Source organism: Lithobates pipiens, unplaced genomic scaffold, assembly GCF_037356315.1.
Source record: "Lithobates pipiens isolate NorthernLeopardFrog02 unplaced genomic scaffold, aLitPip1_a1.2 Scaffold_19, whole genome shotgun sequence".
NCBI lineage: Eukaryota > Metazoa > Chordata > Amphibia > Anura > Ranidae > Lithobates > Lithobates pipiens.
The window spans coordinates 276232065-276249323 of NW_027507764.1; the positions used below are offsets into that span (position 1 = coordinate 276232065).

Genomic DNA, 17259 nt, shown 5'->3' on the forward strand with positions numbered 1-17259 from the left:
ACCCCTGTGCCAGGGGCAGAAGGGGTGGCATCTCCCTTCTTTCTCGCTTCATTTTGCTGCCATAATTTGGAAATTATGGTTTGCTCCAGAAGTTCAGATCTCTCTTTCTCTGGCCAAAGCCTTAAAGTCAGAGAGATCTAGTTTTGCATACGTGCCTTTTGATTTATGCCAATCATCTGTTTCTAGAATACCAGTCAAATCCATCTTTGTAGGTTGATATGGAGCTGTTAAACCTCTGCTCTCTACTATATTGCCCAGCTCATCTTTTGTGTTTTTCATGTAATTCTGTCATCTAATTCTTTTGCTTTTGTGCATGGACCCCTTAAAGCCAAACTGGCAGCCACATAAGGTGGGGGGGGGGGGGGGGGGGTGCCTGGTAGAGATGTAGAGAAGAAGTAGACTGGTCAGTCTTCTCTACTTGTGCCTATACCCTCTTGCCTCTAAAATAAATAGTACAGCAAATATGCAGATTTACAAGAATTGTCTCCACTTATCTATGTGGATAGAAGGGGTTTATGACAATAGACAAAACACTGATTAAGAGACCCTCCTCGTCTCTTCTCTGTGAGTTTTATCTGACCCTACCATGCGCTTTTGATCAAGGTCACCCACGAGGAGTCAATGCAGAGAAATGCAGAGGATTCTGCCTATCCACACACAGTCCAACCCGTGAAGGGGGACACAAACACATTCACATATCAAAGCGCGGTTCCTTCTAGAAACTCTGCCAAACTCCTGGTTGGCTCGCAAAACTGTTATGACTAATTTCTGATTGGGAGTCTAAAACAAAATTAATACTGATCCGACGGTTTGTGCCCGAAACTGTTGCATACACACGGTCGGACCAAGTTGTCTGATTTTGCGGTTGCCAAGAACGCGGTGACGTAAGCCGTGTACGGCGGGACTAGAAAAAGGAAGTTCAGCACCACGTCCGGCACCCTTTGGGCTCCTTCTGCTGATCTCGTGTTTTAGTAGAAGTTTGGTGAAAGACGATTCGCGCTTTTCAGATTAGTGATTCAGATCGCTGCTGCTCTTCAGTTTGTGCTTGTCTTTGCGTATCTGATAATCAGTGCGTGCAGTCATTAAGTATTTGCTTCTCATTGTGTACTCTATCTTGGTATAGTACGCTTTGAAAGGCATTTTTTATTGTCTGCTTGCGTCTGCTATTCAGGTCGTCCTTTCAGGCCTTGCTGTTTAGCGCTGCTTTCTGGTGTCCGTTCTGACCAGCCGACCGTTTTCAAAACATGTTTCGTCTACATACTCCTTGAGAGCAGGAGATCCAGATGCTGTTTATTACCCCAGGATGGTGCACTTTGACAGGCTGCATTTTCTGGTAGACCAAGGGGTACCCAGGCCACCACTCAGGCCACCACTTTCCAGGCTTCCTCCAAGGCATCCTTCACCCCCAGCTGAGGCTTCTGATGTACAACCTGGGCCTTCCAGGCAGCACCATGTGGTGGGGCCCAGCTTGAGACAGGTATTGCATTGTTGAACATATTTCTTGTGTTACATTTAATGATGTTAACTAGATGTTCTTATTGATCAGTAAGTTGAGATTTCTCAAAGTGGTTTACATCTCAATAGACAGTAGTGACCAAAAACCATTGGGACAGGAAAGAAAAATGCTGGTGTCAGAATGATAGTCTGTTCTATTTGGTAACAGTCAAATAGCAAAAGCCAGGAGCACAAAATGTTGTGATTGATGATCAAAAAACTAAAACTATGTCCCCTTTTCATACACAGGAAGACCTCAGTCGGGGGGAGGCTGTGGCAAGTGGCAGCCAGGAGGTCCAACAACGCCCTCCTTCTCCTCCTGCCCCAGCTACAGGAGCCCAGCCACAGCCTGGAAGGATGTCTGGTGGGAAGTCACAAAGGAAGACCAGAGAGTGATGGCCTGGGATGAGTCTGGTGTGCCAGAAGATGCAGCCTCTTCAAGATCACCATCCTGGGGACAGAAATGTCATCTGAATTTCCTGCTCTCTTGGACTTCAGGAGAAGACTTCTCTCCCTGAGATATGTACTCCTCAGGCCACCAATTTTTTTATATGTCATTTAGTCATGTCTGCCCTGGGGGCCAAAGGCTGCACCAGTTAAGAAGTTTCTCCAGTGCTGCGTTCCTATTTTTATTTTCGAGCAAACAAAACAAATTTTATTTTTGTTTGATGAAATACTTGTGTAATGTGTTTTCCTTCAAAAAGTAGAGTTTATTTGTGAGCAGGCAGGTACATTTCCAAAATACAAAGTGAACTAAATAACAAGGGGTACCAACACTAAACAACCTCCTGTAGATTAAAAAAGAAAAAGAAAATCTAAAAAATACAATAATGTTGTTGTTGTAAGTTTACACCCAAAAATAAAAAAGTAAAAAAAAAAGGAGAAATGAGCAGTGTCTTTAAAGGAGATTTTTAGCAAAACCCCCCCCACAAAAAACATCTAAAAAAATAAATAAAAAACATTGTGTAGATGTGACTTAAACTAAAATTGTATTGCTGAAATGGTTAAAAAAGAGTAATGAAATCCGTTCGGGAGAAGTGTGTGTGACTATGAGCATCAAAAGAAGTTTGCGCTTGATGAATGATTTTTTAACATTGCAGCGTGACGAATGTGCTATATCGCTTACGAGCAGTAGTTTTACCTGAACGAGCGCTTCCGTGTCGGAATTTGAATGTGAGCATGCGTGGCACTTGGTCCGATGAAAATGCTCTACACATGATCGGATTAGGTCTGTCCGGCCCAGTTGGTCGGGAAATCTTTCCAACATGTTGGAAAATTGGGTCGGACGGAGATTCGGACGGAGATTCGGAGATTCGGACGAAACGATGCATACCACACACAGTCGGATTATCTGACGACACGGTCCGATAAGACTCATTCCGACAGATTCTCCGACCGTGTGTACAAGGGCTTAGACTCCCTCGTTACCGCGTCCATTGATCCTATGATCCTCTCGGACCATAATCCCATATCAATCACTATCTCTTTCTCACCAACACCCAATAGACCATTTACTTGGCGCCTAGACAACTCACTGCTAACCGACGGGGACCACGTTCAAAATATTGACATTTGTCTTAAAAATTTCTTCAGAGAAAATGCTTCCTCCGATACTCACCCACTCTCACTGTGGGCTGCGCATAAATGCGTAGTATGTGGGGAATTCATGGCTTTGGCTGCAAAAAGGAGGAGAGTTAGAAATGCACGTATTTGTGAAATATCGGAGCATATACAATCCCTTGAAGCTAAACATAAACAAACGCTATCGGACAACACACTCTCAGAGCTCCAGAAGGCAAGAGAAGAACTCCTGGCAGAACTGGGGAAAAAAACTAGAAGGAAATTTGCCCTCACGCAACGAATATTTTACGAATTCGGAAACAAAGCAAGCAAGTATCTAGCCAGGGCAATCCAAAAACAGCGAGTGGCATCGACCATCCACCATATCATGGATCCTGAGGGAAATAAAATTGAGACTCCCACGGGAATTCAAACAATTCTACGAGAATCTATATAACCTACCCACCCCCCCACACAACAGATACCACAACAGAGGATAAAAGACTTCCTGGCACAATACTGCCCACAAACCATTTCCACAGAGGCTGCGGCAAGCCTAGAAGCACCAATCACAGGAGAGGAGGTAATAGAGGCCCTTAAACAATTGAAAACGGGCAAAAGCCCGGGCCCAGGCAGACTTTCCACTGGCTACTATAAAACGTTCTCAGAAACACTATCCCCACTAAGGATGAGCTTCGAGTTTGAGTCGAACTCATGTTCTACTCAAACATTGCCTGTTCGCCTGTTCAGCGAACAGTGAACAATTTGGGCTGTTCGCAGCAAATTCGAAAAGCCGGAACACCCTATACAAGTCTATGGGAGAAATCTAAAGTGCTAATTTTAAAGGGTAATATGCAGGTTACTGTCCTAAAAAGTGTTTGGGGACCCGGGTCCTGCCCCAGGGGATATGGATCAATGCAAAAAAAAAAGTTTTAAAAACGTCCGTTTTTTCAGGAGCAGTGATTTTAATAATGATTAAAGTGAAACAATAAAAGTGTAATATTCCTTTAAATTTCGTAGCTGGGGGGTATCTATAGTATGCCTGTGAAGGGGCGCATGTTTCCCGTGCTTAGAACTGTCCCTGCACAAAGTGTCATTTGTGCAGGAAAAAAAGTCTTTTAAAATCACTTGCGGCTATTGTCGGGTCCCGTAATACAGAGAACACTCAATGAGTGTTCTCTGCATTAGCCGACAATTCATTCATTCATTGATAAAAAAAAAAAAGCGTGGGGGTTCCCCTAAATTCAATTACCAGGCCCTTCAGGTCTGACAGGGATATTAAGGGGAACCCCGTGTCAAATTAAAAAAAAAAATTGACGTGGGGGTCCCCCTAAATATCCATAACCAGACCCTTCAGGTCTGATATGGATATTAAGGGGAACCCCGCATCAAATTAAAAAAAAATTGACGTGGGGGTCCCCCTAAAAATCCATATCAGACCCTTTATCCGAGCACGCAACCTGGCAGGCCGCAGGAAAAGAGGGGGGGATGAGAGAGCGGCCCCCCCCTCCCTCCTGAACCGTACCAGGCCACATACCCTCAACATTGGGAGGATGCTTTGGGGGTCTGTGACCCCTCAAAGCACCTTGTCCCCATGTTGATGAGGACAAGGGCCTCATCCTCACAACCCTGGCCGTTGGTTGTGAGGGTCTGCGGGCGGGGGGCTTATCAGAATCTGGAAGCCCCCTTTAACAAGGGGACCCCCAGATCCCCCCCCCCCCTGTTTGAAATGGTAAGGGGGTACAAAAGTACCCATACCATTTCACAAAGAAAGTGTCAAAATGGTTAAATAAGACAAACACACTTTTGAAAAATTCCTTTATTAAAAAAAAAAAAAAAGATTCCAGCGGTGCTAATCCACTCTTGCTATCCAGCGATGGGTCTCCGGGTTCCATGGATGATCATATCCAGCGACGGGGGATCTCTCAGTCCAGCGCTGTCCATACATCCTTCTTCTGTCTCCACTCTGGAGACACTGACGTTTCTTATATTAGGAGGGCGGGGCCACCCGTCACCTGACCCCGCCCCTCTGACGCTGGAGAGGGAAGCCAGGGGTTCCCCAGTGACGTGTGGGTGACCCCGCCCCCTCTGATGTAACGGAAACCTGCATTACATCAGAGGGGGCGGGGTCACCCACGTGTCACTGGGGAACCCCTGGCTTCCCTCTCCAGCGTCAGAGGGGAGGGGTCAGGTGACGGGTGGCCCCACCCTCCTAATATAAGAAACGTCAGCGCTGGGATCTCTGCAGTGTCTCCGGAGTGGAGACAGAAGAAGGATGTATGGACAGCGCTGGACTGAGAGATCCCCCGTCGCTCGATATGATCATCCATCACTGGACCCCGGAGATCTGTCGCTGGATAGCAAGAGTGGATTAGCACCGCTGGAATCTTTTTTTTTTTTTTTTTTTTTTTAATAAAGGAATTTTTCAAAAGTGTGTTTGTCTTATTTAACCATTTTGACACTTTCTTTGTGAAATGGTAGGGGTACTTTTGTACCCCCTTACCATTTCAAACAGGGGGGGCGGGATCTGGGGGTCCCCTTGTTAAAGGGGGCTTCCAGATTCTGATAAGCCCCCCGCCCGCAGACCCTCACAACCAACGGCCAGGGTTGTGAGGATGAGGCCCTTGTCCTCATCAACATGGGGACAAGGTGCTTTGAGGGGGTCACAGACCCCCAAAGCATCCTCCCAATGTTGAGGGTATGTGGCCTGGTACGGTTCAGGAGGGAGGGGGGCCGCTCTCTCATCCCCCCTCTTTTCCTGCGGCCTGCCAGGTTGCGTGCTCGGATAAAGGGTCTGATATGGATTTTTAGGGGGACCCCCACGTAAAAAAATTTTTAATTTGATGTGGGGTTCCCCTTAATATCCATATCAGACCTGAAGGGTCTGGGTATGGATATTTAGGGGGACCCCCACGTAAATTTTTTTTTAAATTTGACACGGGGTTCCCCTTAATATCCATGTCAGACCTGAAGGGCCTGGTAATTGAATTTAGGGGAACCCCCACGCGCTTTTTTTTTTATCAATTGTGAGGGGGTTCGCTCGGTAGCGGGTGTGTGTGACCCCCTGGATGGGTTCACAACACAAAGTCAGGCACAGCAGACAGCGGTGTAGGTGCAAAAAACAAAAGATCCGGTTTATTTAGGCTACATGCAGTGATACATATAACAGCCAAACAAAATAAAACAAGAAAATAAATCCTGGTCAGCTTGACCTCTAACTACACACGTAGACTCCCTGTCTAACAACTGGGTGCAGCCTTGTGCTGCCCCAGTCCCTGTCTCTATTGTAGGGGTTTGCCACACAGGCGTTAACTCACCGCACAGAACAGATCTCAGACTCCCCAGTCTATACACACAAAACTGGTTCCAGGATGGAGCATCTCCCTATGCATGCTGGGGTTTTTTGTAGAGGTCTTAATGAGCCCACTTACTACAGCTGGGCTCATTAACTCTTCCCCTCTAATTGTAAAAGTCTGCATAAAGCCTGAATCTAGGACACACATATTTCCCATCCTGAATACAACCAGGTGATTTTACCTGCGTGCTGCCACATACCCCCCCCCTCTTGTTTCAACCTTGGGGTTGTAACACAAGCAGCCAGACACGCATGTATCCGAGACAAAGCATCCACATTCCCCATTTTAACACCAGGGCGATGCTTAACTGTAAAGTTAAATTCCTGTAGGGCCAGGAACCACCTATTTACCCTTCTATTGGTCTCCTTGTTTTGAGCCATCCACTTTAAAGGAGCGTGATCAGTCACCAGGTCAAAGTGCCTACCTAGCAGATAGTACCGAAGGGAATCTAGAGCCCACTTCACTGCTAAACATTCCTTCTCAATCGTGGAGTAATTTACCTCATGGGACTTTAACTTCCTGCTGAGGTAAATGACTGGGTGCTCTTCCCCGTTCCAGACCTGGGATAACACTGCTCCTAGCCCAACGTCTGATGCATCAGTTTGTACAACAAAGTCATTAGAGAAGTCTGGTGAGTACAACACTGGCTGGCTACATAAGGCTGTTTTTAAGGACTGAAATGCTTCCTCAGCCTCTGGGGACCATTTAACCATAACCGACTCTTTCCCTTTTGTCAGGTTGGTGAGGGGCACAGCCTGAGAAGCAAAATGGGGAATGAATCGTCGATAATAGCCAGCGATTCCCAGAAAGGCTCGTACCTGTTTCTTGCTGTTGGGACGCGGCCAACTCTGTATGGCCTCGACTTTATTGACTTGGGGTTTTATCACCCCCCTCCCAATAGTGTACCCAAGATATTTGGCCTCCTCCTGTCCAATGGTACACTTCTTTGGATTGGCCGTAAACCCAGCTTCCCGGATAGAGTCTAGGACTGCTTGTACTTTTGGCAAATGTGAGACCCAGTCTGTGCTATGGATAATCACATCATCCAGGTAAGCTGCAGCATATTTCTGATGGGGCCTCAGAATCTTATCCATTTTCCGCTGGAATGTTGCCGGTGCATTCTGTAACCCAAACGGCATTCTCTTATATTGGAATGCCCCATCTGGGGTTACAAACGCAGTTTTCTCCTTGGCCGACTCGGCCAGGGGAATTTGCCAATACCCTTTGGTGAGATCAAGAGTTGTCATATATCGGGCTGTTCCCAGCCGGTCAACCAACTCATCTATACGTGGCATGGGGTAGGTGTCAAATTTTGTAACTTTATTTAATTGTCTAAAATCGTTACAAAACCGCCAGCTCCCATCAGGTTTGGGCACTAGTACAATAGGACTGGACCAGTCACTCTGGGACTCCTCTATCACACCCAATTCCAGCATCCTTTGAACCTCCCCACGTATTGCCTCCCGTCGGGCCTCTGGTATTCTATAAGGTTTTAGTTTTACCCTTTCTCCTGGCGGGGTGATAATGTCATGCTCTACGCCAGATGTTTGTCCCGGAAGCTCAGAGAAAATCTCTTTGTTACGAAGTACAAACTCTTTAACCTCCTGTTGTTGGGGTTTCGATAAGGTGTCTGCTATTCCAACCTCAGGAACTAAGCAATCAGGCTGTACTTGTGACAAAGTCTCTGCGACTAGGGATTCCCTATCCCTCCAGGCTTTCAGCAGATTGACGTGATAGATCTGCTCCGGCTTTCGCCTTCCTGGCTGTCTAACCCTGTAGTTCACCTCACTAATTTTTTCAATTACTTCATATGGACCTTGCCATTTGGCCAGAAATTTGCTTTCAACCGTAGGGACTAGCACCAAGACCCTATCCCCCGGGGAAAAAGTACGTGTCTTGGCCCCACGGTTGTACACTCTCTGCTGTGCTAACTGCGCTTGGGTTAAATGTTCCTTTACAATTGGCATTACCTGTGCAATTCTATCTTGCATCAGGGCGACATGCTCAATCACACTCCTGTGAGGAGAACTCTCATTTTCCCAAGTTTCCTTGGCGATATCCAGCAGCCCTCTTGGGTGTCTCCCATAGAGCAACTCGAAGGGTGAGAAACCCGTAGAGGATTGGGGTACCTCCCTAATGGCAAACATCAGATAGGGTATTAGACAATCCCAATTCTTTCCATCTCTATCCACCACCTTCTTTAACATTTGTTTTAGGGTTTTGTTGAATCTTTCAACCAACCCATCTGTTTGGGGGTGATACACAGATGTACGCAATTGCTTCACTTTGTACAACTTGCATAATTCTTTCATAACCCGGGACATAAAGGGTGTACCTTGGTCCGTAAGCAGTTCCTTACAAATACCCACGCGGCTAAAAACAAGGGATAGCTCTTTGGCTATGGTTTTGGCCGAGGTATTTCGGAGAGGAATTGCTTCCGGATAACGGGTGGCATAGTCCAATATAACCAAAATGTACTGATGCCCCCTAGCAGACTTCATTATCGGACCTACCAAATCCATTGCGATCCTCTCAAAGGGGACCTCAATGATAGGAAGAGGTACCAGTGGGTTACGGAAATGTGGCATAGGTGCCGACTTCTGACACACAGGGCAGGAGGAACAATACTTTTCTATTTCCTTCATGACCCCAGGCCAATAGAATCTCTGCAATACCCTCTCTCTGGTTTTCTCTGTCCCCAGATGACCTCCCAGAATGTGTCCATGAGCCAATTCTAACACCAACTTCCTGTAAGGTTTGGGCACTACAAGTTGCTCAATGGTTTCTTCTGCCCTTTGAGCCACTCGATATAGCAGGTCCCTTTCCATAGTGAAGTAAGGATAAGGGCAAGTCTTATCTGGGTTCACTAACTCGCCATCTATTTTCACCACATTTTCCCGTGCCTTTATTAGGGTGGGGTCTTTTAACTGTTCTGTGGCAAAATTTTCCCTGTGAACCTCAAGATCCGAAAACTCCACAGACGGCATGTTTTCATCTGAGGATGTTGGCTCCTCCCCAGTTTCTCGAGTTTCCCCCGCCAATACCGACAAGGGAAATTCAGGAGAGTCCTCACCACTCCCAGAGGAATTCTGGTCATCTTCCTGGTTTATAGGGGCACCAATGGGGGCCTCAGGACAATCCCAGAGTTCCCAGAATTTTGGAAAATCCCTTCCCACAATAGCATCATGTGGTAACTGAGACACTAACCCCACCTGATGAGAGAGGTTACCTTTGAGGGTCTCAAAAAACACTGAAGTTACAGGATACTCTCGGGTGTCCCCATGCACACAAATAACAGCCACCCTGTTCTTCCCAGAGACCTCTGTAGTAACTAATTCAGCTTTTATCAATGTTACCAGGCTACCTGAATCTAGCAACACATCAACATGTCTACCATTAATACACATTTTACATAAATGTTTCTCAGGTCCCCGAATGGCAGTGCATGCAACTGTCGCAAACAGCGACTGACGTCTCTCCCTTATAAAGTCACATTGCATAGGCTCATCCACAACTGGGCAATTGGCTGCAATATGTCCCTCTTGCCGGCAGCGGTAGCAAATAATTTTTTTCGCTGCCTCTTGCAGCATGGGCTTCCTGGGCTGCTCCCGCCAGACCTTAGGTAGAACTCCCAACCTCTCACTCTCTCCACCCTCACCCCTTGGAGTCATCTTACCCGCCACTGGGGATGATCTGGTCTTAGGGGGGAAAGTCCGTGAGTCCCTGGAAGAGGTGGTCAAGTTCTCTGTAGCCAAGTACCTCTCAACCAGATCCACAAGTTTATCTGCATTTTCTGGGTCTCCATGGCTTACCCATTTTTGGATGGCAGTAGGAAGAGCTCTCAGGAAACGATCCATAACCACACGTTCCACAATGTTTGGTGCGGTCAAAGTCTCTGGCTGCAGCCACTTCCTGCTCAGGTGAATGAGATCATACATTTGAGACCTGGGAGGTTTTCCAACCTGAAAAGTCCAGTTATGCACACGCTGAGCCCGGACTGCCAGGGTGACACCCAGCCGTGCCAATATTTCTGCTTTTAGCACCACATAGTCTTTTGCTTGGTCAGGCTCTAGGTCATAATAAGCTTTCTGCGATTCCCCAGTTAACAGAGGGGCCACCAGTCCAGCCCATTGCTCCTTAGGCCACTTTTCCCTTTCAGCAGTCCTTTCAAATGTGGTCAAAAACACCTCCGGATCATCCTCTCCAGTCATTTTTGTCAGTAAACGGCTCACACCAAAGGTTGCGGTATTATTGTACCCACTTGCTTCATTGGTCTGCGGACGTTGCTGTATTAATGTCTCTATTTGCTGTTGAAAATTCTGCTCTTGCTTCTGCAACAGGTCTATGAAGCGGGCTTCAGATCGCTGCTGGGCTTGTTGCTGAGCTTCCAAACTCTGCTGCAAAGTTGCATTTGTCTGCTGCTGATTTGATTTGCCTGCTGCTGGGCTTCCAAACTCTGCTGCAAAGTTGCATTTGTCTGCTGCTGATTTGCATTTGCCTGCTGCTGGGCTTGTTGTTGAGCTGCAAGGCTCTTTTGTAAAGCTGCATTTGTTTGCTGCAGATTTGCATTTGCTTGCTGCTGGTTTGCATTTGCTAGAGCCAGCTGTCTCAGTATCTCCTCCATGCTGGCCTTAACAACAAAAAAAAAAAAAAAACTGCCAAAATTCTCCACCAACTGTGAGGGGGTTCGCTCGGTAGCGGGTGTGTGTGACCCCCTGGATGGGTTCACAACACAAAGTCAGACACAGCAGACAGCGGTGTAGGTGCAAAAAACAAAAGATCCGGTTTATTTAGGCTACATGCAGTGATACATATAACAGCCAAACAAAATAAAACAAGAAAATAAATCCTGGTCAGCTTGACCTCTAACTACACACGTAGACTCCCTGTCTAACAACTGGGTGCAGCCTTGTGCTGCCCCAGTCCCTGTCTCTATTGTAGGGGTTTGCCACACAGGCGTTAACTCACCGCACAGAACAGATCTCAGACTCCCCAGTCTATACACACAAAACTGGTTCCAGGATGGAGCATCTCCCTATGCATGCTGGGGTTTTTTGTAGAGGTCTTAATGAGCCCACTTACTACAGCTGGGCTCATTAACTCTTCCCCTCTAATTGTAAAAGTCTGCATAAAGCCTGAATCTAGGACACACATATTTCCCATCCTGAATACAACCAGGTGATTTTACCTGCGTGCTGCCACACAATGAATGAATGAATTGTCGGATAATGCAGAGAACACTCATTGAGTGTTCTCTGTATTACGGGACCCGACAATAGCCGCAAGTGATTTTAAACGACTTTTTTTCCTGCACAAATGACACTTTGTGCAGGGATAGTTCTAAGCACCAGAAACATGCGCCCCTTCACAGGCATACTATAGACACCCTTCCGTACAAAATTTAAAGGAATATTACACTTTTATTGTTTCACTTTAATCATTATTAAAATCACTGCTCCCGAAAAAACGGCAGTTTTTAAAACTTTTTTTTGCATTGATACATGTCCCCTGGGGCAGGACCCGGGTCCCCAAACACTTTTTAGGACAGTAACTTGCATATTACCCTTTAAAATGAGCACTTTAGATTGTGAACGTTCGAGTCCCATAGACTTTAATAGGGTTCTAAAGTTCACACGAAGTTTAGGTCTGTTCGCAGGTTCTGGTGCGAACCGAACAGGGGGGTGCTCGGCTCATCCCTAATCCCCACACATTATAACGTTTTTTAATACCTTGCCCACAGAACCCACTAAACACCCCGACATTTTGGAAGCACATATCACGATGCTCCCCAAACCTGGTAAGGACACTTCCTTGAATCCAAACTATAGGCCCATTTCCCTAATCAACGTGGACATGAAACTTTATGCGAAAATTTGGGCAAACCACATACTCCCCTCACTAGTGTCATTGGATCAAGTGGGATTCATTCCGAACCGAGCGGCCCGAGATAATACCCAGAAAGCAATAAGTATTCACCATTGGCTGACCACTCACAACACCCCAGGTTTTTTCCTTTCCCTTGACAGCGGAGAAGGCATTCGACAGGGTAGCATGGGACTATATGTAAGCAACCTTGCGTAAAATGGGATTCAGAAACCGTTTCCTCCAGTACATTATGGCATTATACTCATCCCCAAGCGCAAGGATAAAAACAAATGGTCACCTGTCGGACGCCTTCTTCCTGTCTAATGGAACTAGACAGGGATACCCTCTCTCACCACTGATTTTCGTCCTCACGTTAGAACCAATGCTACACAGAATTAGAACTAATCAGTCCATAAAAGGGATACAGGTTAAAAATAACCTATACAAAGTGGCTGCGTATGCCGATGATGTCCTATTGTTCCTCTCAGATCCAATCACCACGATCCCCAACCTATTAAAGGACATCACCTTTTTAAAAACCATTTCCAACCTCCAAATAAATTTTAGTTAATCAAAAGCCCTCAACATTACTCTACCGGAAGCCACTCTTACACAGTGCCAAGCTAACTTCCCTTTTAGCTGGGAGAAGCACTCCATCACATATCTAGGCATCCAATTACCAGTCAACTTAAAAGACATATACCCCAGGAACTTCCTTACCCTACTCCAAACAATCAGACAAGACCTTCATAATTGGCATAAACAACCTTTCTCTTGGTTCGGCAGAGCAGCAATATTAAAAATGAACATTCTCCCTAGAATCTTATATCTCATCCAGACGATCCCAATCAAGCTCCCCCAAACATTCCTCTCCACATACAGAAGTCTTTGCATGAAATTCCTATGGGCAGATAAACATCCATGCATAAAGTGGGAAATGCTGACAAAACCAAAAATACAGGGCGGAATAGGACTCCCCGACCTACAAAAATATTATTGGGCATGCCTTCTATCCAGGATTATCGATTGGCAAGTACACACCGAAACTAAAGCATGGGTACGCTTAGAAGGGACATTCTCACCATTACCGCTACAACATCTCCCTTGGATCACCGCATGCAATACACCACAAGAATTCTCGACACACCCCTTAGTGGGCCCAACCATACATGCTTTTAGAGTAATCTGTAAAAAACTAAAGGCGGCCCACTAACACCATTGGATCATAACCCAGACTTTCCTCCAGGCATGACGTGCAAACAAATAAATGGTGGGGCAATAGTTACCAAGATTAGGGCAGGAGATCTCTACGAGGAAGGAAAGTTGATCTCATTACACTCCTTGCAACTCAGATTCCCAGACAGAGAGATACCCTTCTTTAAATACCTCCAACTCAGACACTTCCTACTATCCACTTCCACACCCCACGACTGGAGCAGGGATTTGACCCCTTTTGAAACCATTTGTCTTAGAAACGAACCCCAGACACGAGTTGTCTCAGAGCTATATTCCCTACTGTTTCTCAAACCCCTCAAATCCGAAAACCCATTTATTCAAAAATGGGAAACGAAATTAGGCATAGAGCTAACCCAGAATAACTGGGATCATATCTGGCTAAACATACACAAGGGATCCTTAAATATCTCTGTACAGGAAAATGGCTATAAATTATTCTCACGATGGTACAGAACCCCTGAATCACTTCACAAATGGTACCCTAACACCCCCCAACTTGTTGGAGATGCAAGGAAGCCAGGGGAACTCTTCTATATATTTGGTGGGAATGTACTCGGATTCAACCCTTTTGGACGGAAGTCCACCACCTTATTACCAACATTACGACTTTCCACCCAGACTTCACCCCAGCCCAATTTCTACTGCACCACACCTCCATGCCCTATAGACAATATAGGAAATCTCTCATGCAGCACATGATAAATGCAGCCAAACTATGCATACCCACACGATGGAAGTCTACCACTCCTCCCAGTATAGCGGACTGGCTGCAAAGAGTAAGCAGGGAAGCTGATATGGAAGATCTGATACACCAAATAAGGGAGACATCACCCAAATTTTATCAAACATGGGCTTGTTGGTTACAATTTCAAAGATCAGATGAATATAAGACAATTTTAGGCAAGTAGTTAGTAGTATACTTAGTAGTATAGTTTGACCTGGGGGAAGGACCCCCATATACATCCCTGTTATGGGTTACAAAAATGAAATTAGCGAACTTAGCCCAATATTTCACACTCCACCCCTCACCCCATAGACCCCACTACTCTTAACTCAACTTTGAAAATTGAAGCGTTTGCTCAGAGATCTTTTAACTCAAGGTTACACAATCACCTCAACCCCCAACATTACACGTAGATAGAACTGCTCTAACCACAAGAAGCTCCCCAGGGAAATGAGGGCCTGTGTGACGCATGGACATCAGGAATAGGAAAACAGAAGCTACCCAGGGAAGACTGGACTCACACCCCTTCCACAGTTAGATTCCCATTGGGGTGAGTGGGGTAGGGAATGTCTACATAGAAATGAATGGAAATGCAAAAACGATCCCCTCATGACAAACACCCAATCGTAAATACTGCTGAATGCGCTTCACTAAAACACGGGGCAGATTTGCTGGATAAGTGCTATGTTAAGTAAATGGTTATAGGTTTCTTGTTTAATGAAGATAGAAGAAATAAGAACTCCACATGTCTGTAAGTGGATAATTACCAAAAAAAATTTGCATTTATAGGCGGCTTGGGTTGTCCTCTGCCCACTGAAACAGATAGTACCCAATTGGGACTTCCAGGGCAGAGATCATACCTAAGCAGGTTGTTTTAATACTAATTTTACTACTGTTGTTAATGCGTGAAAGAGATATATGTCTTGTAATGTGCGCTATTCAGAAGCAAGCAAATGACTGTTAATTTTCTCTTTATGTTTGTACTTTCTTTTCTTTGAAAAAACTCAATAAAAATTATGGAAAAAAAAAATGTCCGTTCCGTGAAAAAATGTATTACATGTTATTTTATACATACATAGATAAGAAAGGGGTGGTGTGAGATGTTATTAAAAATGAACAAATAGAAATATGTTATTAAAAGCTAGCGAATAGAACAATTACAAAAGTAAAACCTTGATAGGGGAGGGGGGGAGTAGAGAGCTTCTAGAGGAGATGTGCTGTGTCTTAGGTGAAGGTTACAGAACACATTTCAACAGTGAGAACAAAATGGAGTCTCTTGTGCTTAAATGAACAGTACAGTGAATGTCCATGTCAGGCGCCATTCCACAAGTGTGTGCAATTTTAAAGTGTGTCATTTTAGGAATCTATTTACTCAGCGTAATATCATCTTTCACATTATAAGAAAAAATTGTGCTAACTTTATTGTGTTTTTTTTTTGTTTGTTTTGTTTCTTGAAAGTTTCTTCAACCACTTCCCACCCAGCCAATGCACATATACGACCAGGTGGGAGCCGTCTACTTTTGATAGGATGTTCAGGAACGTCCTTCAGAAGGAGCGGGATTGCGCGCGTGCCCGCGCAGCGGCGCGATCCCGATGTGGTGGTGTCACCCGGACACGCCGCATCTCAGACCGGCAGGAGGGCTCTGTGATTGGCCCTCCTGATCACATGACGGCCGTGTCCAATCACGGCCGTCATGTGATGTAAACAAACAGCCGGTTGCTAGGCAATCGGCTCCTCCTCTCCTCACACAGAAATCATCGCTGAGGAGAGGAGAGCAGATCGCTGCAGCCGGCTGATGATCAGTGAGTATGAGCTGTTTTTTTACAGCTTTTTACTCACTGATCATCAGTCTAGTGTCAACACACAACACACCACACAGTATAAACACAATGTCCCCACATATGTCCCCAAAACATACATGTTCCCAAATAATAAAAACACATGTCCCTAATAATAAAAACATATCCCCCACATATGTCCCACTAAAATCACATGTCCCAATGATTATCTGCACACATATGTACGTGATCACCTGCACACATATGTACATGATCATTTACGTACATATGTCCGTGATCACACAAACCAATTATTATACACTTACCAGAATTTTTTTTGCCAAAAACATGTAGCAGAATACATTATGGCTTAAATTTATGACAAAATTTGATTTTTATTGGATTTCTTTTAAAATATAAAGAAGAAAATATAGTTTTTTTTCCTAATTTCCGCTTTTTTTGCGCTTATATTGCAAAAAATAAAAAACGGAGTCGTGGATAAATAACACCAAAATAAAGCTCTATTTGTGTGAACAAAATGATAAAAATGTCATTTGGGTACAGTGTAGCATGACCGCGCAATTGTCACTGAAAGCACTAGAGCGATGAAAGCTGAAAATTGGGCTGAGAAGGAAGGGGGCGAAAGTGCCCTGTATTGAAGTGGTTAAAAAAAAATGCTTTGGAAAATTGCTGCGCAAATACTGTGTGACAGAAAAAGTTGCAATGACCGCCATTTTATTCTCTTGGGTGTCTACTAATATATATATATATATATTGTGGCAGCACGCAGGTAAAGTCACCTGGTTGTATCCAGGATGGGAAATATGTGTGCCCTAGATTCAGGCTTTATGCAGACCTTTACAATTAGAGGGAAAGAGTTAATGAGCCCAGCTGAAGTAAGTGGGCTCATTAAGACCTCTACAAAAAACCCCAGCATGCTTAGGGAGATGCTCCATCCTGGAACCAGTTTTGTGTTGTATAGACTGGGGAGTGTGATATCTGTTCTGTGCGGTGAGTTAACGCCTGTGTGGCAAACCTCTACAACAGAGACAGGGACTGGTGCAGCACAAGGCTGCATTCAGTTGTTAGACAGGGGATCTAAGTGTGTAGTTAGAGGTCAAGCTGACCAGGATTTATTTTCATGTTTTATTTTTGTTTGGCTGTTATATGTATCACTGCATGTAGCATAAATAAACCGCATCTTTTGTTTTTTGCACCTACAACGCTGTCTGCTGTGCCTGATTT

The 17259-nt window shown here is 45.1% G+C and overlaps 1 protein-coding gene across 2 annotated transcripts in view; it reads left to right on the top strand.

Moving 5' to 3' along the window:
* Window positions 1–17259, top strand: part of LOC143996716 (C-C chemokine receptor type 5-like) — a 375898-nt gene that overhangs the window by 151772 nt on the left and 206867 nt on the right. The window lies entirely within an intron of this gene.